Source organism: Corythoichthys intestinalis, chromosome 12, assembly GCF_030265065.1.
Source record: "Corythoichthys intestinalis isolate RoL2023-P3 chromosome 12, ASM3026506v1, whole genome shotgun sequence".
NCBI lineage: Eukaryota > Metazoa > Chordata > Actinopteri > Syngnathiformes > Syngnathidae > Corythoichthys > Corythoichthys intestinalis.
In genome coordinates, this window is record NC_080406.1 from 39,414,696 (window position 1) to 39,440,743 (window position 26,048).

The following is a 26,048-nucleotide window of genomic DNA, read 5'->3' on the forward strand; positions in this document are numbered from 1 at the left end:
CAGCAGGTGTTGAGTGGACTCTCACACTGTACTTTCTTGAAATACAAACTTAGAAAAAAATATACGCAGTCTTGATGGCTATGAAGTTGTCAATGAAGCCTACTTCAATTTGATATGACTTCAGTCAGAGACGGAACCATGCACAATCTGCATAGTGCGAGAAGATCTGAGTCTCTGCACATTTTGAATGGCTCTTCTCCTGATTGTAGATGGCACTAGGGAGAGCTTGAGGAAAATAAAGCAGTAAAAAAGAATAGCAGAGAAGAGACACGTGTGCAGTCACGATGACACAGAGCGTAAATCGGTGTGCACGGAACATTAACTCTTCTGGTTTGAGAAACAGGATGATTAGATGATTAGAAGTCCACTGTTGTGTGACACAGGAGAAGGTTAAGCTATAACTGACTGAAGCGACATTACTATAAGATTATTATTTATTTTTTATTTTTTTTTGACCAAAATAATTCATTTCAAGCTTCATGATGAGCGCTGAATTAGAACTAATTGTGTTTAACTGATTGGCTGCCATTGATGGAGCTAGACGTCCAATCAATTATGACTGTGAGGGCTTGGGAACGATTGAACAATCGCTGCCAGTCAAAATGGATTGGACCTCTAGCATCGTCAATGGCATTGGAGCATGACCACTCAATGCCAACATTCCTGGTTCAAATGAAATTGATGTATATCACTGGCAGTGGAGGTGAATGAGTTAATTGTGTAGGGATAAATTGAATTTCAATCTCACGAAAACCAATTTAAACGTAATCAAGTTTAAATAATAATAAAAATAAAAGATCTGAAAATCCTCTGCAAAACTCACGAAGTCACTTGACTAATGTGGTTTTGGTGGGCTAGTCGGCCGGCCGTAATGCCTCCAATTTATCTGGAGGAGCCTTGTAAGATGGTTTTTGCAATAATGATTAATGTGGGCATTATTGCTTTGATTAAAGGTGGTCTTTGCTGATAACTAATCTGTGAACTACGCTCTTCTAATGTGCCACTGGCTGCTGTATAATAATACACACTGATGCATGAAAATGAAACCTGAAACTAGCTGAGAGCAAAGTTACATTAAGTCTCATAAGTAATACAGCGCTGTTCTTATATTTCATTCATGATGGAGTTTATAGTGCTCTCTTGGACTGTGGGGAGAAATAAGAGAAATAGCTTTGTGATGTGAAAAGACATTGGTTGTCGAAGTTATACAACATAGACAATGGGCGCATCTGCGGCTGGAGCATCTTTATTTAAACCTCAACTGAATGCATTTTTTACCACACTTACCACTGTGCTGCAGCTTGGATGATGATACAACACCCTTAGCAGACAAAACTCATAAAGACTTCATGGCTGCTTTTTTAGTTGTATTTTGCCTTCATACATTGGCTTCCTCATTATTCGTCTACAATTGACATAGCTGTGAAATATTTGGAAAGTGAATTTTAATTCTTGGTAAATTGTGTTTCATTCAATTTTGTTAAACTAAATGATAGTTGCCAAAGATTGACTATCAATGTTCAAGCAACCTCTTTAAACTCATAGGCTGCCATTGACGGCGCCAGACGTCCAATCCATTTAATTGGGAGGGATGTGTGGCAGCAAATGGATGGACAACTTCAAATTAACTGGACGACAATGAGTGATAAACACATTTCAATTCCCAGCATAAGGGTGATTTGAACATTCACGTTAATCCAGTAGAGTACATTAATTAAGTACAGTTCAGCTATCTTCAACTTAAACTCCAAAAGATTCACATTTACTGTTTCAGAACTTCTTCTATTTCAAATGCTTCAGTACAACTTCTAGGTCTAATATAATGAACTCAATCCCAAAGTACATAACCGTTTTATTATTTTTTTTATTATTTTTTCCAAAATCAGGGTGCAGTTAATAAGTTATTGCTTATGAAAATAACCAAAACCTGACATTTTTTCAGAAAACGTTTGCCCACTAAATTGACATATTTTTACTTTCGGTGCACCGGACACAATTTTCTGCTGAATCACTCATTTTTTTCCTAAAAGACTGACCAACCCATTTCAATTATTTATTATTTTATTAGTTCTTTTTTAATAAACAAATGCATGCAGCTTTAACATTCCAATGAATCTTGTTTTATTGTAAGACCTGAATAGTGATTTTTATTTATTTATTTATTTATTTTTAAACGTCCAGTAGTTCTGTCTTAAATAAAATAAAATACATTTCCTAAGCTCGAGAGAAATGCAGCAGTGTGTTGCTTTACATAAAATCATGGGATTTAACAAAATTAATAATTAACTTTTCTGGAGAATTGAACTATCAAATTATATCATGACTGTCTTTTTTTTTTTTTTTTTTTTAACATCTTAATACCTTTTAATTATGCAACAGTTTTAATGTGAGCCAAATGTAAGCTTTCACTAAACTGGTATCTGACTTAATTTAGTCAAAGAGGAAAGACAGAGTAATGATGCCATCAAGAGTTTAAAGGGAACCTAGGACTTAAAGGCTCTAACAAGCCGAAATTGTTCTTTTACAAAAGTTTTATAAGAAACACATAAAATATTGTCATTAATTCAAAAATATATAATATTTAGTACATGTTTTGACCTACAGAGGGCGCCATATTTTATGCGCACAATGGACACTCGGGGTGATGACGTAGTTTGTCACGGTCACTAGACCTACAATGTCGATGTTCTGCAATTCCTTGTACGCAGCGAGACGTCCAACACATGCGCACACCGGTTAAAAGCGGCAAGTACTTACTATTTGTGGTTTTACTGAATCTTTTATTACCTTTTCATTGCCTCAAAATACATTTTGCATTTGTTTCCCCCCATTCTTTTAAGCATTGTGTTTTCTTGTGGTAGCTTTAAAGCAGATTGTTAATCTGTTGACCACTTTAGTCACGTAGTGTAATTAAACCCCTCTTATTTGATATTACTACGTTGAAGTATTTTCTTAAGTCATCTTTAGTATGTTCTGTCTGTATGCATCCAAACAAAACAAGCAGAAAGCGCAAGGTAGTACTTTAAATGTCAAACATGTGTGGTAGCACAAGTGTACAGTAGCACATTTTGGCAGAACACCGTTTTTGTCATACTCTCGTCTCGTCTCATCCTGTTTTTCCTGTTCATTTTGCTTTTGCTGCTCGTTTTTGTGAAATATCAACAGTGCTGTCATGCTCATTATTGTTCTTCTCAGGTTCAAATTGAAAGGGTTGAACAGATGACATGTTTATGTCGCTAGAGTCATACTCTGGAAGACCGGCAGCTTCACCCAGTGACATTACTGCCCTGCGACGTCAACAACAATGCCGACCTACTAGTTAAACAAATTTTATGAACTGTATAAAAATGAAAACATCAAGAGGGGTTTAAATATCAAATTATTGTAACTCATAATAATGTTTATCTTTTAAGAATTAAGTCTATCCACGGATCCCTATAAATAAAAATAACCCCTGTGTGTGTGTAAAACAACAATACAAAATTCACTCCTTACTACATTAACATGGCAAAAAGCAGCAGCCAATATTACAATATTAAACATTGTTAGTCGCGAAAATATGAAAACGCACAAGAAATGCATTTATATGCTCATATTAATGACCATAAATCTGTGCTACCAAATGCTAGTGGGCAAATGTGGATAGAATTCTAAACAAATATGCCGGACAAAATCTGCTATATTTTTTGTGATCAACCAATCATGGGTCCCCCAAAACTTATGAAATCGGCCCCGACTGATTGATCGGTACAGGACGTCCAATCAATTTTGACGGGGAGGTTTGACAGCAAATGATGGGACTGGCTGTGAATGCTCATCATTCAATGCCACCCACAGCGCTATACATCCATTCCATTCTATGGCGAATGGTCTTTTGCCCCTCCCAGTCAAAATGGAGTGGTGTTGAGCACCGTCAGTGGCAGCCAATGAGTAAATATTGGCCTAGATGATGATCCCCATAGATTGATATTCTTTGAAGTTGTACTTGCTGTAAATTCTCGAGAATAACTGGTGTAGAGCAACTAAACTCCCCGTATTTTAGTTGTCTCAAACCCATCATTTCGAACTGCGTTACATTCGATTCTTCAACCCAGCCCAGCTTTCTTAGACATATATCCAACATACGAGAAATTGTCTCGTTTCAATAAATAAAACCATCATTACTTTGACGAAAAGGAAGCCGCCTCAGCTGCCTGCCCGGTGCAGTCTTTGTCACTAACCTAGCACTTAGCAAAGGACCCAGAAAAATATCAGAGTTTTGAGGAAATTAGAGCCATGGAGACAGGGGAAGCTGGTGCCTTTTCAGTCCACTGAGGGTTCTCTTGCTGACAGCTCCACTCTGTCTTTTTTTCTGGCTGGTTGTGAGCTGCCCCAGGTGTGACAGGCAGCCAGGGTAATGGGGGACGTTTGACAGATGCATATTTCCAACCTTGAATGCTTCATATAAAGAAGATAGACGGCATGAATTCAGGCTCAGCGTGGGACAAACTGTTGGGTTGTGAATCACTCAAATGAGTAGACCGCCTCGATGCTCGATTGATCTGATGTGAATCTCACAAGCCTTCCACATTACTAATTGCATCCTAGCCTGATTATTGATTGAAATAGTAGTGCTGTGGTTTGTATCAAACTACTGCAGGATGTGTGTTACACCTACAGCAGGCTACAGATAGAAATGGCAGCTGTGTACTGAATAACGAGAATTGGTTCGTTAAAAAGATTTGTTCAGAAAGATCCTTCCATGATTGGACGTTCATCTTATGAATCAAGCATTATAATACATACTCAGTGCAGGGTTTCTCATAGTTTTCTTAAGCCAGGTTGAAACAGTTTTGCTCCAAAAAAAACATATTTTAACCCCATCTAGTGTTGAGGAGGATAACCCAGTGGTGAGATATAATGGTCGATCTGTGCACAAACCTGTCCTAGCTTTGCCTTCACACTATATTGCATTTTGTTGTTGTTTTATTTGGTTAAAACTTGGTAAAAACTCTACGTTTAAGTACTGGCAAATTGCTTACAATAACATATAATATTCCTTTGCAAGTTTCCTGAGGGAAACCCTGCCGTGTGGTTTCTTATAAAGTGCTACAGAAATAAAGTTGGATTGAGACTATGGAAAAAGTTTAACTTTCAGGAGTATCTACTTTTGCAACACATGTCAAAGCGCTTGTTTGTGCCGTGTAATATGGTAATAAAGTCTAAAAGCTGAAAGCCAAAATGAATAAAAAAACATTTTTTGAAGGCGAAAGCTGACAACTTTCAAGAAAAATATGCATTTAAGAGACAAGCTTACCAGTCTTACTTCAAATCTCTGTATGTGATTCTTGCGCTCAGGTAAGAGGGTCATAAAAGTGTCTATTAGCTTTCAAAACTACTACTTTTTAAAACTACGTCCATTTCCGACATCCTTTATTTCAATTTTCATTGTCTCCCATTACCCAAAGAATGAACTGGCTCATAAAAAGGACAACAACAATAAAATCGGAGGTCTACCTGTAATCACAACAACTACATTTACCATAAAGCTAAATTGTAATTTGTCTTCGTTTAGGGTTGGTTAACGTGAAACCATTTCATGAAGAAAAAACGTTGTGGAATACTGCCGTAGATCACTGTGACTAGAAAAAGTAATAGAACATTGGAGAATCGGAGACTTAGTAGACTAGACATTTATTGGCCTTTGATTTTCACACTCTACCCCCTTGCAAAGAGGATTATTACCGAGACGGAATCAGACAGGGACAATTGTTTTCACCACTATCGGACGGGCAAAGTGAGTATTCGCTACTCAACAGAGGCACTGTCAGGTCTCTGATATGTTGCCCGACACTACCCAATCAATTCTCGGTTGCCATCTAATTCGGTGCATAAGCTTTCGCACAAAACGATGATAAGAGAAAAATCTGAGACAAACCCTGCTTTGGTGGGAAAAGGAAATTTTGTATCATTTTACTGACATTTTGAAAACCTCTTGATACCATGTGGTTAATGTTGTGATTCTATAAAACCATGCAGTTCTAATTTAGAATCAAACTCAAACTTGCCTACATGGAAGTGTGCGTTCATGTACAGTACAATCCTTTGGATTTACCGGTGATCCCTATGGGATGTAGCTGACCAACCAGTCACAACGATGGGACAGGTGTCAGGTCCACAGAAATTAAAATGTTGGTCTAGGGCAGTGTTGGGATCTAACCAATTATTTTTTCCGCCGTTAAAACGCCATTACCATTACTGACGGTCAAAAGCGGTGCGTTACCTAGTTTGAATAAATTGAAGAAACTACCAGCTATAGCGAGTGTACTCTGCTCTGTTTATTTGTCATCCAAGACTTTGGATGCGTTCAGGTTCATGGCAATGAAAACAGTAAACAAACTAGAGCTGTCCTGACTAGTCGACATAGTCGACGTCATCGATGACGTAAATCCGTCGACGAGCACAACATCCCGTCGACGGTTAATGAAGGGTTAAAAAAATATATGCGTGGAAAGTTAGAATGTCGGATGCTCTGTTTGCAAGCGGGGAAAGCGGCACAAAGCCAAAAAAAGCGCACCAGAGTGTCCAAAACATTACCTTATTTCAAAGAAACAAAGGAGAGTACACTCTTCTGTCCTGTCTCTTCAATGCCAAGCTTGGCTGCACGTCGGCCGTGAATGAACGCCTCAAGCGCCTTGACGCAGTTTTTAATTTTTTTTCTTTCATTTTTTGTACACCAGAGGGTGCTGTCGCCTTACTAAATAATAATGTTTCATTGACAATGGGCCTATTAGTGCTATAAGTATTGTTCTTAATGCTAATTGAAAGGTTTATTTCATGTTATGGTTTATTTTATGGTATAGAAAATTATATAAGGTTAAAAGGTCATAAATATATACAGTATATACAGTGATTGCACTCAAGGGAGAGATTGTCAATGATAAGGTAATAAGGTAAAGGCAATTCATATAGGCAATTCATTGATATATAAATAAGGTTTCAAAGGAAAAAGGTGAAAAGTTTTTGTTAATTTCTAATTGTGTTGCTTTATTTGTGTGCACCGTAGCTCTTATAGTGTGTTTACATCAAGGATGGAATAAAAGTTGTAAACTATCAGTTTAAGAGACCATCTTTTCAATCGGGATGCTACACTAGTTAATTCTATCAGCATTTGAACTCATTGTTTATTTGTGATTTATTATTGTTATTTACGTATTTATTTGTACTTTAATAAATAATTTGAGTGTTCCAATATGTTTTTTGTGAATTGATAAGCGTCAACAAAAATTTCATTGCTAAATTGGTAAAAAAATAAAAAAATAAAAAATAATTAATTATTAGATTAGTCGACTAATCGTAAAAATAGTCGGCTGACTAATCGGGAGAAAATTAGTCGTTTGGGACAGCCCTAAAACAAACATAGCCTACCTTTGCAAGAACGATGAAGTTGCCGTTTGATAAGGTCATAATGTGCTGGTCCTGCACCCATCCGCGGCACAACTGATCGTAGCTTTGTAGCGATTTGTAATTTCGGAATCGCTGATGAGTTTAGTAACATACACCAAACAATAAATACAGCCGAATGTCCATTTTGCATAATTGTGGAAGCCCGTCGACATCTTTACTCCATTTGTCTTCGGCTTGCTCGTAAGGGTCAACATTGTTCACATCCTTAAGTTTGATCACATCTGTTCTTCGCCTTAATAACGGTTTGTCTCTTTATCGAACTGGCAAGTTTAATGTCCCGCGAGCCAGACCTGCTTCCAATATGGCTGCGTTGGTGTCAAAATCTCGCATGATCCCCCATTCTGTGACGTAAACGGTCGAGCCTAATAGCGCACGTACTTCAGAGCCGGTGTTCTGCCAAAATCTGCTCCATCGGCAAAACGTCCTACATTAGTCGAATTTGACACCCAAATTACTACCGTGCGCTCTAAACTTGTTTTGTTTAGATGCATTCAGGAATAACGTACTAAAAAAATGCTTGCAGAAAATACTTAAATGCAATTATATCAAATAATGACTGTTTAAATATGTTACGTGACTGTTCAACTGCTTCAAAGCTAACACAAGAAAACACAATGGTTAAACGTATGAGAGGGTAATACATGAAAAAAGTATCTTTGAGGCAGTGAAAAGGTTCTAAATAACTAAACAAAAACAAAAAAATAGTGAGTACTCGCCGCTTCTAATCAATGTGCGCATGTGTGTTGATGCATGTGCAAGCGCGCTGAGCATTGTGTAGACGTTTTGCCGCGTAGTAAGGAATGGCCGTACACCTACACAGGTGTTTTCACACACAAACCGGAACAGCGCCTGCAGCAAACACACACACGCAAAACAGATGCAGAGGGATATGATGGCAGAGCTTTCAGAGAAAAATTTGTTCTTTACGAGATGGAGATATAAACACTATTTCAAGTTGGTTGAAATTAAAGGAAAGAACATGCATGTAAAGTGTAATTTATGTCCCGTGGGAAAGCTTTTGTCAACATCTGTGGTAAACAATTCAAATCTGTTTATTTTTGTTGAACTTCAAGTGTATGATAAATCTGTTGCTGGTGAGGTGCAATAAATATTAAAAGGTTCTATAACACAACTGCCTGTCTGTTCGTCTCTATTTAACTGACTCGAATACTGCTCAGAAAATTTCAAATTCTTTGACGTACAAAAACTTTTTAAAGTAACGGAAATAGTTACTTTCCCTGGTAACTAGTTACTTTTACTATAGAGTAATTCAGTTACTAACTCAGTTACATTTTGGAAGAAGTAGTGAGTAACTATAACTAATTACTTTTTTAAAGTAACATGCCCAACACTGGTCTAGGGTGAGTTAATTATCACACTGGCGCAAAGAATTGGTACAAGTGTGCGAGACTTTAGGTGTCGATTAATCTTTTATAAAGCTATCTGGCCACATTGCTGAGAGTCAAGGCAAGGGGATTATATTGCATTTCATATAGGAGAGCGCCGTAGGTCTGTGCAAACACACTGTATATGGCAGCGGATCTGTTCAAAGTCTTGGTTGCAACAGATATGTACCTTGCCAGCTCGTATAAAGTATTGAAAACGTTTCACTTTGCTCAGGTTTTTTTCTCATCAACATTTTATTTTATGCCATAACATGCAAGGTAAACAACATCTTTGAACCTGAGAGCTACTTCTGTTAACTCGCTGTCTGCCATTGATGTCAATAAAAATATAATATATTAACAAATGTCCATTGACTGCCAGGTATCCCATTTTAAATGGTTTAAATGTCTACTATAAAGGAACTCATTTAAATTCACATCGTCAATGGCACTGGTTAGGTTTTTGTCTCTACCTGTTTTCAACCTTGTGCTCTCTCCAGCTGCTTGTTTTCTCCAGGTGTTCTTTGCTGTCTCGTCAATATTCCAATAGCTGTATCCATGGCCGGCTTATAAATGCAGGGAAATGAGTAGCTCCGGGGCAATATTTTTCTAATTTTAGAGGCAAAATGTGACCATTTACCCCGAATTCACACCGCCTGCATTGGCGACATGGACGTGTGACGACTACGAAAACTTCGTAGGTCAATTTCTACCGGTCGCGTTTGTGCAACGAATGTCTGCGGCAATCAGACAGAGGAAATCACGAGGGCTCTCACGAGGGCTCTCACGAGAATGCACAAATTCAGGCGCAATCACGCGATAGTTTGTGAGACTTCAACATTAACATACAGGTAGTATGTACCAGAGTATGTACTAAGGACGTTCCACCCTCAGACATATTTGAGAATAAACGATGGGTAATAAGTGCAACATTTGTTATTGTTTTTGTAACACAAAAAAAACAGTAAAACATAAAGTGTTTTTTTCTGCATGAGGACATTAAAAGCCCAAGGAAAAAAGAAAATATTTTATCTCTTCATGAAAAAGGTAAGTATGGAAAATAAAATGACTTGCATAACATTTTATCTCAAAGTGAAAATAATAACCGTAATCCTCATTGACACAAGTGCTTTATTTTGAAAGGAAACCGGTACTTATATTTGGCTAAATGCCCTTTCCAGTTTTGTTTCAACTTCATGCAGTCCGGCCACGCCGTCCGGAAAAAATGGACCTCCGCGTCAAGCCTACAATTAAATTCGGCACGTCGTAGCCCATTCTGCAGGCAGTGGAAATTAACAGATTGATTAGTATGCTTTAGAATTTCCCTGGCACCGCCAGACTATTCTCCCTGTATTTTTCAAACACTGTGAGAAATAGTCTGGGACCCAGCCCATTAACGGCCTCTCGAACAAGTACAAAATCAATCGTCCAATCAGATTTGTTCATTTGCGTGATGTATTCTTAACGAGTAACGTCACTCTTGCGCGCCGAAAGTCGTCTCTACAACAACACAGATGGCGAACGGGAGAGCCGAGAATATGTTCCAATCCGCGGTAAAACCAATTTTAAATGACCAAAAACACACCGACACAAGTCATTGACAACAGTCAACATGGCTCGCGCTAGCCATGTTGAATAACCCATTCTCCGCTCAGGCTAATTACTTGTCGCTTTAACAACATCACGTCTGCCCGTCGCTGATTGGTCCACTCCGCTGTCTGTTTGCTGTGGCTTGCTCCGCCGTGGAAATTTTATCCGCTGAATGGTGGCCAGACTCAATCGCTGGAACAGCGATGAATCTGGTATACCAGGCAACTTGAGAATACCTACGACGTCCTGATCGTAGCCAATCTTGTCGCAACTGCAGGTGGTGTGAATTAGCACAGGTAACTTTGGGGTGGCACAATCACTGTTAGCAAACATTAAAACCGCAAAAATGGCTGAACGGCAGCTTTATAATATTTTTCAATTTATTTTATTTTCACTTTTTGTACCTTTTGAGGAAAGAGAAAAACATGGACGCCATCTCTAGTTTATTTTTTATTGACAAGCCGTGTTATACAATCATTTAAACCTGAAAAGAGCAGCAAATGGACAACAAATACAAGGAGAAAAATTAAATATATAGAAAAACTGAATAAAGCTGCAAAATAAAACATAGGGAGGAATTGGGAAAAAAAAAAAAAAAACGTCATTGCTTAGAGTGGGCAGGTATGTTCTTTTACAGGCTGAGGAGGTTTACGGAACTGCATCATTGGCTGTCGGCTTGTACAATTGCCCTCTAGGGCCTGGCATATGGCGTTATATTGCTGTCTCTATTCTGAGTGAGCAATAATGGATTTTGAGCACAGAAAAAAACCCTCCTGCTCGCACTCAATTTCTGCACACCTGTGCTGCCTCTATTCTGAGCGAGCAAAAATGGATTTCAAACACACCTTCTGCTCTCGCTCAATTTCTCGACTCCAGCGCTCGTCAGTTTTTTTGTTCTCTGAGCGCTCAGTTGAGCACACGCTACTAACGTGTCACGAAGCCAACCATTTAGAGAGCTAGCGGAAGTACACTGGTTGATTGTTTGCCCTCCGCTAACTCTGATTTGTTGGCAAAATCCATTATTGCTCGCTCAGAATAGAGGCAGCAATATAATGCCATAGTGACATGAATACTATATAATTTTCACATGGAATTGCATCATCGTTCGATTGTAGACGGAACCGTATAAATGCAAACATGAAATCTGTCGTATTCTTGGAGGGTCACCATGTAAACGGCCACTTTTTCTTCAAATGATTTACCATAAGTTTTCAATTTCTTATCGAATAATACTGGAAAAGGTAAAAGATAGGATAAGAAACTGTCAAGGTAAGCAACACCTGTCACTGAAAATGACAAGAGGAAAAACTACAAATTTAGGTCGGCTCGTTGATATTATCAGTAATAACATTGGGGAACTCCCTTTCTTCAACAGATACACCAAAAAATAGCTGCTGCTGCAGCACAAGCAGATGTTCATGTACCTAAGTAGTTGGTGAGATGCATTTTGAGAAGCAAGAGTGGTTAACAACACTGCGAATTTTGATGGAGGTAGAAGAAATGAAAGGAAAAGTGGAGGTATTGGCAGACGTGGTTGCAGCAATTGCACCAAGTGCACACCCAGTGAGGCAAAATTTACAATGAGGAAATTAAGTATTGGTCACCTTGCGATTTTGCAAGTTCGCGGGTTTGAAATCTTCATGGTAGGTGCTTGTCCACTTTGAGAGACAATCTAAAGAAAAAAATGTGGAAATCACAGTGTATAATTATATATATTTTTTTAATTTAATTTATTATACGCCTGCAAATAAGTATTTAAACACCTGTCTATTAGCTAGAATTGTGAGGCTCAAAGACCTGTTTGTTGCCTTTATAAAGTTGAATGAAAAAGTGGAGTGGAGGTGGACTTTTTGACATGTTTGAGGCAGTTAGCTGCATATAAACACCTGTCCACCCCATACGATCAGGAAGACTCCAATTCCTGACATGGTCAAGGCCAAGAGCTGTCCAAAGACACCAGAGACAGAATTATAGATCTCTACAAGGCTGGACAGGGTAACAGGGCAATTGCCAAGAAGCTTGGTGGTATAAGAGCAACTGTTGGAACAATTATTAGACAAAGCTAAACATAAGTGCCAATCTCCCTTGGAGTGGGACTCCATGCAAGATCTACGTCGTAGGGTCTCAATGATCCCAAAAATGGTGAGGAATCAGCCAACAACTACACAGGAGGAGCTGGTCAATGACCTGAAAGGAGCTGGGATCACCATTTCCCTGGTTACTGTTGATAATACATTAAAGACGTCATGGTTTAAAATCATGCAAGGAACGAAAGGTTCCCATGCTTAAACCAGCACATTTCCAGGCCCATTTTAAGTGTGCCAATAACCATTTGAATTATTCAGAGGAGTCATGGGAGAAAGTCATGTGGTCATATGAGATCAAAATGGAACTTTTTCGTCTTAATCCCACTCATAGTGTTTGGAAGAAGAAGAATGATGAGTACCATCCAAAGAACACCATCCCTACTGTGAAGCATGGGGGTGGTAGCATCATGCTTTGGGGGTGTTTTTCTGCATATGGGACAAGACGACTGCTCTGTATTAAGGATGACCAGGGCCATGTATTGTGAGATTTTTGGGGAATAACCTCCTTCCCTCAGTTAGAGCATTGAAAATGGGTCGCACTGGGTCTTCCAATATGACAATGGCCCGAACCAGACAGAATAATCAAGGAGTGGCTTTGTAAAAAGCATATCAAGGCTCTGGAGGGGCTTAGCCCGGTCTCCAGACTTAAACCCAATAGTGAATCTTTGGAGGAAGCTCAAACTCAGTGTTTCTCAGTGACAGCCCAGAAACCTGATTGAGCTAGAGAAGATCCGTGTGGAGCAGTGGTGGAAAATCCCTGCTACAGTTTGTGCAAACCTGGTGAAAAGTTAGAGGACACGTTTGACCCCTGTAATTGTAATCAAAGGCTACTGTACCAATTATTGACATTGAATTTCTCAGCTGCTCAAATACTTTTTTGCAGCAGTATAATTAGAAATAATTTTTTTTAAATCATACACTGTGATTTCTGGATTTTTTTTCTACATTGTCTGTCACAGTGGACAAGCACCTACCATGAAAAATTCAAACCCGCCCATCATTTCCAAGTGTTCTAATTGTTGAAATACTTATTTTCCCCTCTGTATAGTTGAGTATATTATAGGAGTAGTCTTTATTGTCATTTTTGTATGTGAAAACCATATATTCAAATCAAATACTGTACAATATTATGAAGTTATCTTTATAGCTATCACAAATATGGAAAAAAAACCCTTCACATTTGGAAGTTACAAGTTGTTAAAGTGAATCAGTAGGCAAACTTTTAACAGTGAATCACAATTACGTCATTGTTTGCATTTTGCCGTCTGCACTCGGCCCACATGGGCAAATGTCATTATACAAAAGGCCATTATACCCTTGAATAGTTTCATGTCACCCATGCAGTCATTGAAGAAAGAGAATTAGAATAATCATTTTCACTCAATTACACTGTAATGTTTCCTAATAGCATAAACATTTCTTGAAAGCCTCTATTAATCAAATTAGGTTTGGATCTTCTTTTTCACTTCTGCTTGAGTGATACCGCACGATGACCATTTTATCAGCTGCGCCAATATGGATTCTCAACCTTCACTTTAATACTTTATGTTAAGATTATAGACTACAAACAACCCCTGAAAAATAAACTGAATAATGACTGCCTTGGGGCTGAAAAAAAATCACATTTCTGCAAAAAAGGTATTTAATATTGAATTCCCTTCTGGGCTCTTCATTGATATGAACTTGCTTGCAGCGTGCAAAGAGCAAGAGGAGGCAACGTGCATGAGTGTGTGCGGTGGTTACATTTCAGTGGTGCATATGCTACATGAGATGTTAATTCATATTCATATTTGAGAGACCCAGCCCTGCAAAAGCAAAGAGCTGCATTCAAGCAAGCATTACTTCACCTGTGATAACTTTAACAGTTATTCTAATAAAAGCTGTTATTATGCTTTTCAATCTGGGTTTTAAATGCATCTGATTTTCCCCAAAATACAAATCTCATCCTTCTTAGTTATCATCTGTGTTGTAAAATAAGGAAAGAATTGATATTTTATCATGCGTTTTCATCATAATAGAGAAAAAAAATGTTCGCCACATTGTGTAAAATTTTGATGCGTTTGTTGTTGACAGATGAAATGCTCTGGATAAAAGAAAATGCACTGCTTTCCTGTGATGACTTTCTAAAATGCTTTTTTGGGAGGGAAGTGTCAGCATGGATTTGTTGTGACATCCTCTTCATCTCTAGCATGACCGGAATCCTTAAAGGCCAATGTAGTTTTAAAAACTAGTGTTATGGGAGCCTGATTCACCTGGTAGGGCTGCCATTTGCATCTTAGTTAGTTGTTTCATTTATTTTTTAGATGTTTTTTGGAAAGGGGCTTGATACTGGTGTCTGCCATCAGGATTTTTTTTTTCTTTCTTAATTTGCAAGAGGAAAATTAGAAGAGCAATCAGAGAACTGACTTCTGCCTAAGCAGCCAAATTCAAAGCATCACCATGTAAAATAAAATATTAGAAACTATCACTAATCTTGGACTTGCGTAGAATTGTCCGTTAACACATTCAATGCCATTCATAGTGATCAACATCAAATTAATTTAAATTGGGATGGCCAGCATCGAGTGATCATGTTTCACTGCCACTGAAAGTGAAAGATGTCCAATCCAATTTTGACTGAGGGCGATCAAATGATCGCTGCCACCCTCCCTTTCAATGGCAGCCAGTGATTTAAGTAAATGTGAGCGTGAATGCTTGTTTGGCACAAAGTACCTTGAGATTGGTTGGCAGAAAATCCAAGTATTATCTTTTCTTTTGCAAATTATAATGGGGATTGTTCTAATAAGGACATAAAAAAATAAACATTGACAATCATCAATGTTGCGTGAAGATGTGAGAAGATACACATTCCATTTCTTTTCAGCATTAATGGTAAATGTTAACTCCTTTTGTCTAAACATCACAAAACCATTAAAATTGTGATGATTTTCAGTTTCCCTTGAAATGGTCATTCTTAACTGCTACATTGTTTCATCTCCAGTAGAAGATGTGTGGGCGGGTATCATTTCCACAGAGAAAAATATTCTGACAGAAGCTCCAAACCATTCTCTACTGTAGACACGAATCGCCTTTATCCTAAGAAACAAGCATCAAGTTGGTTAAATTAAGAATTACAAAAATCTCGATTGGATGCCGCCTAACATTTAGTTTATAGATTTGTATGGGCTGCATTTCATGCCTCAATAGAATCATATTGGAACCTCACTGTTTTGAACATTAACTTTGTTCTTTTGAAATGTTCATTGTCTAATTTGCTCAGCTTCCAAAACATTTTTCTCATAGGAAAAAATGTCAATGAGCCTAATCTGTTTCCAAGCTCCAAATACAACAATCCCTCATTTTTGATGGTTAATGGGGACCAGGACCTGCCGCGATAAATGAAAAACCCGTGAAGTTAAAAAAAAAAAAAATGTTTTTTTTTTTTTTTTTTTTTTTTTTTTTTGGTGTGTGTTCAATGTTTTTATTCAGATTTAGCATTGTAAAGAAATACATATAAGACATGTTTTTTCACCTTTTTCTCTATAGTATAATTAAAACTAAACTTTTGTGTATATATATATATTTTTTAATGTTTTTAAGAACTTCAAATGTAATAATTATGATGTTTTAAACATGTTATTGTCCCACCAAACTATTTTTAAACAAGAATGCAGAAGAAAAATGCTTGTCTTTATTAATTATTAATTGCTGCATTGACTGATTCCACTCAAATCCTCTCAAACTGCTCACTTACGCACAATGAGTTGCCACAGCAACTTTTTAACGAGTTAAATGATGTTTGATGCATGCGGCGCTTTGAAGTTTTGGCTTCCAACAGTCTCTGGCAAGATCACATCTTAACGTCCGTCGATGATCGGTAACTTTAATAAGCAACTCCATTGCACTGCTTGACCAAGGAAAGCAGCAGGAGTCAGAGTGAGAGACTACGTGATCGGATCGGGACACATCTATAAAATACTGCATTTATTTATTAATTGAAAAAAAAAAATCCGCTATGGACTGAGGGCGCGAAGTTTGAAGCACGAATTCGTGTACAGTATTTTTTTTTTTTTTTATAATGAATAATTATTCTATCCTTGTTCTTCAAGGTGTTCGAAATTGTCAACTTAGGCATACGATACTGGTTAGCAGGATCCTTAATACGCGATGTGGCAATAAGATATCAAGTCTTTGTACAACAGTTACATATTTGCCAATACAGCGGTCTGCCACAAATGCTTCAGTTTGATTTTAAGGGCCTTCGATCGATTTAAAGCAACATTGAATAACTTAGTCTTCAGTGATTTTGGTGACGCCAGTGGACAAAAGCTGTAGTTAGTTGGTTTTGCTGAACGGCAGATAGCATTTCCCATGAGGACAAGCGTCGTAAAGTCCTGATCCCCCCATTGCCTTTCGTAGAACTGAACTACATTTGTTTTCCCAGTGAATGTGCGAAGGATGAATAGCGATGATGTAATGAATCAAATTGTGGCTAAACAATATTGTATGACAATGTAATGAATGGGGAATGGGAGAAGTGACGCATACCGCAAAGCAGGCAGCACATTTGTAGTTTTTTGTGTGGCAGGGTTCCTACCCTGGTGTCCTTCAACTACTTGTAAATTGATGGTTAGTCACAAAGATAAGAATATTTTAAATGACGGTTGAAAAGTGTTGCTTTAATGTGTTGTTATGTACACATTTAACAGTTACATTTTATAATAACATTCACACATTTTTTTTTTTTTTTTTTTTTTTTAAACATTTCAGACATTCGATAGAAAATCATTCCTAAGCCTTCATAAGTCACTCGTTTAACTCATTGGCTGCCATTGACGACACTAGACGTCCAGTCCATTTTAACTGGGAGGAGCGAGTGATTAATCCCACTCCTCCCAGTCAAAATTACTTGAACATCTAGTGCCGTCAATAGCACTGAAATTTTTAAATTATTTGGATGCCTCTTATTATCGATGGCAGGCAATGGGTTACGAGATTAAGAAGAACTATTAATTAAAAAACTTTCAAGTGTTATTGAGGGCAAGAACTATAATTATTTATTCAACAAACACAAATAACAATACATGTAACAATACACAAAAAATGTAATAAGGATTAATAATGACCTAAAAATATGCTGAATGAGACCTTGTATCTATACACAGTACATTGGCATCACATTTTGGGTCATGTAGGCCAGACTTGTACATGAAATTTTAATATTGCAGCCTACATGACCCCAAATGTGATGTTCCATAGAAAGATGCCAAGTCTATACGACCAAAAATGTCATTTGCCCTATAAAGGATTAATAAAAAGGCATATTCGAAAAATGGCAATGTTAATCGGTTTTTCACGTTTTGATTTCAATTCGACTGCCTTAACCAATCTATATTGATCAAAGTCGATTTATCCTTGTACCCCTTGTACGAAAACTTAGTGAAGGCTGAGATTAAATGGATACAAAACGTTTTCACCTCACTGTTCTTATGCCAGAGTTTTGTTTGGTGAAAAAAAATACAAAAATAGTAATTCGTTTAGTATTTAATAGTGAGCCATGCATGTATGTTGAAGATTTTAGTGCTCAGCTTCTTTGAACACAACCGCTTTTATCAGTCTTTTGAATTTCTTAACCTCTTGCACCCTACACTTTTCAAACACAATAACCCCTTGCCCCTCTCGGAATGCAAAAGTATGCCTTATCTCAGGGGTCCTTGTCAAGTAGCTGCCTTATTTGTCTGTCGCTCCTTCCAGCTGGCTACACGGGATATTTTTCTGGTGTTGGTCTGATGGGAGGCACTTGAAGAGGCTGTCGCAAATCCTAGGCACAGGACTGTCAGCCCGCTAGCCTTTTGCTTAGATCTCCTGCTTCCATCACCCCGATTAACTCTGGATCACCGGCTATATTCACTAAATCTTCCCTCCAGTAATAGAATTAGTGTTACGCTTTCCCCCGATGGTGGCTCTTTTTCCAGTCGGCCTTCCAGATCTCCTTTTTCCGTTGACATTTTCCTTTTTGTTATTCTCCCGCTGTCTTTTAGATGCCACTGGTAATTATATCTAATGAGAAAAGAAAGAAAGGAGTTGTTCACCTGAAGAGAACACATGACCTCTGCTGAGAGTTTACAGCTCCTGCTTTTGATGTAATGGTAATGTGCAGCTGCAGTCGGTCGGTCGGATTTAATGTGCCGCTTTGATATTCACCACTGCCCTTTTTGTGTTCTATAGATTCAGAAACTAGAGTTTATTTTACACGTAAAAAGCAGATGCTGAGTATTATGTTCCCCATTCACTGCCACTGACAGTGATCAACATTGTAGTTTTTTTACTTTTTCATGTTTTGCTGCCATTGACGGTGGTAGATGTCCAATCCCAACTTGATTGGGAGGGTCAAAAGTGATTTAATGTTCAAAGTGGATTAAACGTCTAGCGCTGCCAATGAGTAGAAATTTCCCAACTATACTTTTGATGGTTTGTTTTGATAAAATGAAGGGAATTCTGTTGTACTGAATAATGTATAAATGATAATAGTACAAATGATGTGTTACCTCAGTGTCAGGATTAGCGATAAGACAGCATAGAATAGGATGCCATCATACTCACACTCACAAGGGATTCAGAAAAATAATGGGTTCTAGACGACATGTGTGATTTGTGTACACTTCACCCCTTCCAGTCACTTTTCTTTCAGACTTTCACCCCTGCCCCCCTTCCCTTGGTCCTCAGGCCCACCACATGGTGTCAACCGGAAACACAACTAGCTAACCATAGCGACAATATATTCATAGTTAATGTAGGCGTTCAATGTATTTCTTGTTGTTGTTTGTGCTTCCTCGGTCTCTGTCCTTCTTTTCTTCTGATCCCCCATAACCCCTTCCTTTTCACTGCTTTCTACTAATAAACGAGGTACGTTGAATGATCACAATGGGAGTATGTCACACTCCCATGTGATACATTCAAACTGTTCAGACCAATCGGACACTCAGATCTCCATTCTCCGTGTCAAGCAGCTGAATAGGACAGGTTAAGAAAAAAAGTTTTATCATTGTTATCCGTTAAAATGGATTAGACGTCAAATGCAGTCAATGGGAGCCAATGAGTTGAAAGGAGTTTAGTGAATTTTGGAAGGTCTAGCGGAGTTATTTTCAAAGAAAAGTTATTTAAAGTGATTCACTTTCAGTGCCATTATTGCTCCTTGTCGGACTTACTGTGATAAGACATTACAAATGGGATTTTACATTTTTAAACTCTTTTTGAATACTGACCGCTTGGCACTAAGTTACTATCTCTCTCCTGCGATTTCTTGTAGGTATTTTAATGAATATTTAAATCTCCTGTATTCATACAACATTCATAAGTGGATTGAGGCTGTTAAATGAGAAAACTGTAATTTTCTCTGATGTTATCTTAGTAGCTTCTCATTCATATGTTAAAAAACTGGTCAAGTTGGTCATTCCATGCTTCAAGTAACACTTTTTATATTAGTTTCTCCTATTCTGGCACGAAGTAGTTTCAAATTATCGGAAGTAGTGTGTTTTGATATGGAAAAAAAAAAAATCTGTCACGATATGGGCCGACTTATATCATGATATCGATATGTCACAATCTAATAATAATATTTGTGACTAGCAGTGTTGTTAATGACAGTGTTAGAATATAACGGCGTTATTTTCTTCAGTAGTGAGTAATCTAATTAATTACTTTTCTCATCTTGGCAACGCCGTTACCATTACTGAGGCGGGAAAGGCATGCGTTACTTTTTGGTTTACTGACGCGAAAAAAGTCTGAGAAAGACTGACTCACGGAGACAAGAGAGCAGAGCAGGAGTGGGGAGGAGGCAAAGGAGGGTGACGTCGTTGCAAACGTGATGCTACTATGCTAGGTGGCTCCAGTAATACCTGACTGTAGCCGATAGCCTACAAACTACGCCCACATGATGCTTCGGTAGATATCACATATATACAGAACTAGATGCAAGTGACAGACACGGCTGCATTAGCAACATGTATAATAAGAACTAGATGCGTTAGTGAACAGCCGCCATCTTAAAGCAGTAGACTTCTCAGGAAGGCTCTGTTGTAGAGAACTTGGCGAACCTAAGTAACATTTGATCTAAAATGCTCCTAAATCAACAAAGTCTTGACTTAAATCTATCTTTAAATGATGAAATAGTTTTAAAACTTATACATGTAAAAAGTAGACAGAAGGGAACTAATGCAATAACGGGAGCAATTTTAATAACTTTAACGGTTGATTCACAACATTAAATGACTTCCAAACATAGCAATGGTTACTATCTAGTTATCGCAATATCCGCAATACCCCTGTGTCTAGTTAAGTTTAGGGTAAAGAACTGTGCTAGGGACAATTGTCCCAAAAAAAACCCTTCAAACTTCACATTGTGTGACCTGACTTTTTTTTTTTTTTTTTTTTTTTTTTTTTTTAAAACATGAAAATTATCACCAGTTACTTTGCCAAGTAACTAATTACTCTTACATTCAGGTACCTGAGTTACTAACGCAATTACTTTTAGGGAGAAGTAATTTGTAACTGTAATTACTTTTTTAAAGTAAGATTAACAACACTGGTGACTAGTGTTTTTTAACACTGCTGTATGTTAACATAATATCAGTAATACATTAATATTGCTATTGGAACGAATTGTGTTTTCAGTGTTCTGTCTACATTAATTGTGTTGCTATTTTCAAATTTCTTGCGGTAATACGTTAATATTGCTGTTGGAACGAATTGTGTTTTCAGCATTCTGTCTACATTGATTGTGTTGCTATTTTCAAATGTCTTGCCTGCATTACTGATGCATTGTTGGCATGGGGAGCCAATTGGCTAACTACCGAGTGGAGAAAGGCAGTGGTCCCCAACCCCAAGAAAATTACAGTGAATACAAAATAGCACGACTGTCACGTCCTGGTATATTGTCTCTTCCTGCTTTATTTTGAAACCTCACCCTCCTGTTTCTACCACTCACCCTTCCTGCTGTCTCACCTGTCTCTGATTATGATTACCTATTGTTCCCACCTGTACCACGTTCCTCATGTGCTTAAATTGTTTGTCACTCCCTAGTCTTGTGCCAAAGTGTCTTCGTCCTTCGTCTTCACTACAGCCCATATTCATAGTCCAAGACATTCTACGTTGTGAGTTTATTCTTAGTATTCAACAGTTTGTTTTTTATGCTTAATGCAAAGTCCTTTGTTATAGTATTCTACTCCAGTGCGTTTTTTGCCTGGCTCTCTTGTTTCCCGTTTGTACCATTTTATTTCATAGCTTGTTATTTCCTCCTTCTGGAGCGCCCTCAGTTTGTTACTGCTTCTGAATATTTGTGTTCATTAAAAGACTGAATTCTGCACTTGAGTCCGCTCCATTCCGTCCAAGTGTGACAGTACACTTTGGCCAGCTATGGACTCAGCGGAATTCGCCAAGCTTTTCGCTTCGCTCCAGGGCCACGACAACAGACTCACCCGTCAGGAGCAGTTCCAGGCAGCCATGGCCACCAATTTGATCCAGCTCACATCTCTACTGACCGACTTGGCGGGTAGGCTTCAGCCTGTCACTCCGCCTCCTGCGGCACCTGCTGTCCCTTCGCCTATCTTTTCCACTCACTCTGGGGGAGGTCCTCGGTTGGCTCCACCGGAGCGTTTCTCTGGAGAAGCCAGCAACAGTAAGATGTTTATCACAGACTGCATGCTTCATTTTGACTGTTCTCCGGGTGAGTTCAGCTCGGACCGAGCCAAGATCGCGTATATGGTAACACATATGACTGACCGAGCACGAGCCTGGGCGATGGCTGAGTGGGAGCGCGACTCCCCAATTTGCTACTCCTTCCCTGCTTTCAAAGAAGCCCTAATCAAGACGTTCGACCCAGTCTGCACCGAACGGGCTCGAGCGCGGGAACTGGCAAACTTGCTGCAAGGCAGCCGCTCCGTTAATGATTACGCCATCCAGTTCCGCACCCTGGCCGCAGGAAGTGGCTGGGGACACATGGCGCTCTACGACACCTTTTTGAAGGGGCTTTCCCTTCCCATCCGGGAGCAACTCGTTCCCCTGGATCTACCAGACGACCTCGACTCCCTCATCGCTTTAGCCATTCGGACAGACCATCGGCTACAGGAGCTCCAGAGGGTCCAACCAAATCGCCCTGAGAGGCCCCCTCCCCGGGCATCTGAGCGTCCCAAGAGGTGCCCCCCTTGTCTGCTTCCTGCCCCATCGCAACCAGTAGATGTCGAGCCCATGCAGCTAGGGCCGACCGGTCTCTCCAGAGAGGAGCGCAAGCGCCGCCAGCTGGAGGGAAGCTGCTACTACTGCGGGGCCTCGGGACATCTGGTGGCCGCCTGTCCTTCCCGCCGTGACCGACCCAAAGAAATGCAACGTACTCAGCAGAGTACACCACGCTCGACCACCCCTATCCTGGTAACGCACAAGGCTAGAACCCACACACTCCCGGCACTCATAGACTCAGGAGCAGATGAAAGCCTGATGCCATGGGGCGTGTGTAAACTGTTGGGACTGCGGGCTGTTCCTCTCAAGCGACCTCTGGTGGCCAGGTCCCTCGATGGCACCAGACTTTTCACAATAACCCATGCTACCGAACCAGTGGGGGTGGGGGTACAAGGACATACCGAGACCATGAGCTTTCACCTTTTCTCAGCATCAGCTCAGACTGTGGTGCTGGGGTTTTCCTGGTTATGTAAACACAGCCCGCAAATTGAATGGAGAACTGGCAAAATTGCGGGTTGGGGTAGTGACTGTGGGGGGGGCTGTAATACGGGGGCTAAGAGGGTCGATGTTAATAACGTGTCTCTTTCTGCCTCCTCAGGACCGGAGATCGACCTGAGCACAGTCCCCCATTGTTACCATCACCTAAGCCGGGTCTTCTGCAAGACCAGTGCTATGTCCTTACCTCCTCACCGACTCTATGATTGCGCCATCAACCTCATTCCTGGGTCCACCATCCCAAGGGGACGTCTCTATTCGATCTCTGGTCCCGAGAGACAAGCCATGAAGGACTATATTCAGTCCTCGTTAAAGGCAGGTTTGATCCGCCCTTCTTCCTCTGCTGCTGGGGCAGGCTTTTTCTTCGTGGGGAAGAAGGACGGAGGCCTGCGTCCATGTATTGACTATCGCCAGCTGAACGATATCACGATTAAGAACCGTTATCCACTCCCGTTAATGTCGTCGGTTTTCGATCAGTTGCAACAAGCCAAGGTATTCACAAAGCTTGACTTAAGGAATGCTTACCACCTTGTTAGAATACGAGAGGGGGATGAGTGGAAGACTGCTTTTAACACGCCAGATGGCCATTATGAATACCTTGTGATGCCGTTTGGTCTTACCAATGCTCCAGCTTTCTTTCAGGCTATGATTAATGATGTCCTACGTGACTTCTTAGACCGCTTTGTTTTCGTTTATTTAGATGATATCCTTATCTACTCACCCGATTTAGCCACCCACCAGCAGCATGTAGCCACAGTACTAGAAAGGCTCTTGGCTAACAAATTATATGTTAAGGCAGAGAAAAGCCAATTCCATGCCGACACCATCTCCTTCCTGGGCTTTATCGTAGCCCCTGGAAGGGTTCAGATGGATCCGGCTAAAATCAGCGCTGTTGTTAACTGGCCAACCCCCGATAGCCGCAAGAAGGTCCAGCAATTCCTGGGATTTGCTAACTTCTACAGGCGGTTTATCCGAGGCTTCAGCGCAATAGCGGCTCCCCTCCATGCTCTCACTTCTCCACAGGTGCGGTTCTCGTGGACCCCTGAGACGGAGGCCGCCTTCCAGACCCTCAAGACCCGTTTCACCACAGCACCAATTCTGAACATGCCTGATCCCCTCCGGCAGTTTGTGGTGGAGGTTGACGCTTCTAATGAAGGCGTTGGGGCCATCCTCTCGCAACGCTCTGAACAGGACGGAAAGATTCATCCCTGCGCTTTTCTTTCACGGAAACTCTCCAAAGCTGAGCGGAATTATGACGTGGGAGACCGAGAGTTATTGGCCGTGAAGACTGCCTTAGAGGAGTGGCGTCACTGGTTGGAGGGGGCGGAGCACCCTTTTCTGGTCTGGACAGACCACAGGAACTTAGAATACCTTAAGACTGCTAAGAGACTAAACGCTCGTCAGGCCAGGTGGGCGCTCTTCTTTAACCGCTTTTCATTTTCGATCTCTTACAGGCCGGGGTCCCAAAACAAGAAGGCTGATGCGCTCTCTCGCCTCTATGACCCTGAGCCTGTGGCCAAAGAGCCTGAAAGCATCCTGCCACTGAACTGTGTGGTAGGAGCGGTGACTTGGCAAATAGAAAAGGAGGTTAAGCTGGCCAATGGGGAGGCTCCATCACCACGGGGGTGTCCAGAGAACCGTCTGTTTGTCCCGATCGACTTACGCCCCCGGGTGTTTCAATGGGCCCACTCCTCGCCGCTTTCCTGCCATCCGGGAGTTCGGCGGACTATTCATGCCATCTGCCGGAGGTTCTGGTGGCCGGGGATGGAGCCGGAGGTCCGGGAGTACATTAAGGCATGCTCGGTCTGCGCCCAGAACAAGACCTCCAACCGTCCACGCATGGGACTACTACAGCCACTGCCCATCCCCTCCAGGCCATGGGCTGAGATATCCATGGACTTCGTCACGGGGCTCCCAGTCTCCCAAGGCAACAACACGATCCTCACAGTGGTCGACCGATTCTCTAAGATGGTTCATTTTATTGCTCTGCCAGCCCTGCCCTCCGCCAAGGACACCGCCGAGATCATGATGAGGCAAGTGTTTCGGGTTCATGGGTTCCCCAAGGACATCGTTTCCGATCGAGGGCCCCAGTTCGTGTCCCGATTCTGGGGGGCCTTCTGCAAGCTAATCGGAGCCAAAGCCAGCCTCAGCTCGGGATATCACCCGGAATCCAACGGCCAGACCGAGCGCCTGAACCAGCAGTTGGAGACTGGCCTCCGGTGCCTGGTTTCCCAGAACCAATCGACATGGAGCAACCACCTGGTCTGGGTCGAGTTCGCCCATAACACCCTGCCCACCTCAGCTACGGGTATGTCACCGTTCAAGTGTGTGTTTGGATATGACCCTCCAGTTTTCACCGCCCAGGAGCCGGAGGTCTCAGTCCCCTCCGCCCACGCCTTAGTCCGCAGATGCCGGCGCATCTGGGAGGCTGCCCGTCTGGTCCTTGCTCGTCAGGGGGACCGAATGAAAAGAACGGCAGACCGTCGACGACGCCCGGCGCCTTCATACCAGCCAGGGCAGCGGGTCTGGCTCAGCGCTCGGGACCTCCCCCTTCGAGCTTCATCCAAGAAGCTGGCACCCCGCTTTGTTGGTCCATTCCCAGTCTCCAAAGTGATCGGACCGGCGGCTGTTCGACTACGCCTTCCCCGCACCCTTCGGATCCACCCCACGTTCCACGTGAGCCAAGTGAAACCCGTAGCTGAGAGCGCCGTGCTGCCAACTCCGCCCCCGCCACCCCCGCTGGAGATCGACGGTGGCCCCGCCTACAAGGTCAAGCGGCTGTTGGCGGTCCGGACCAGGGGCAGGGGACGCCAGTATCTTGTCGATTGGGAAG

The 26,048-nt window shown here is 40.9% G+C and overlaps 1 protein-coding gene across 2 annotated transcripts in view; it reads left to right on the forward strand.

Moving 5' to 3' along the window:
- The window catches only part of thsd7ba (thrombospondin, type I, domain containing 7Ba), a 364,521-nt gene that overhangs the window by 7,246 nt on the left and 331,227 nt on the right, over positions 1 to 26,048 (forward strand). The window lies entirely within an intron of this gene.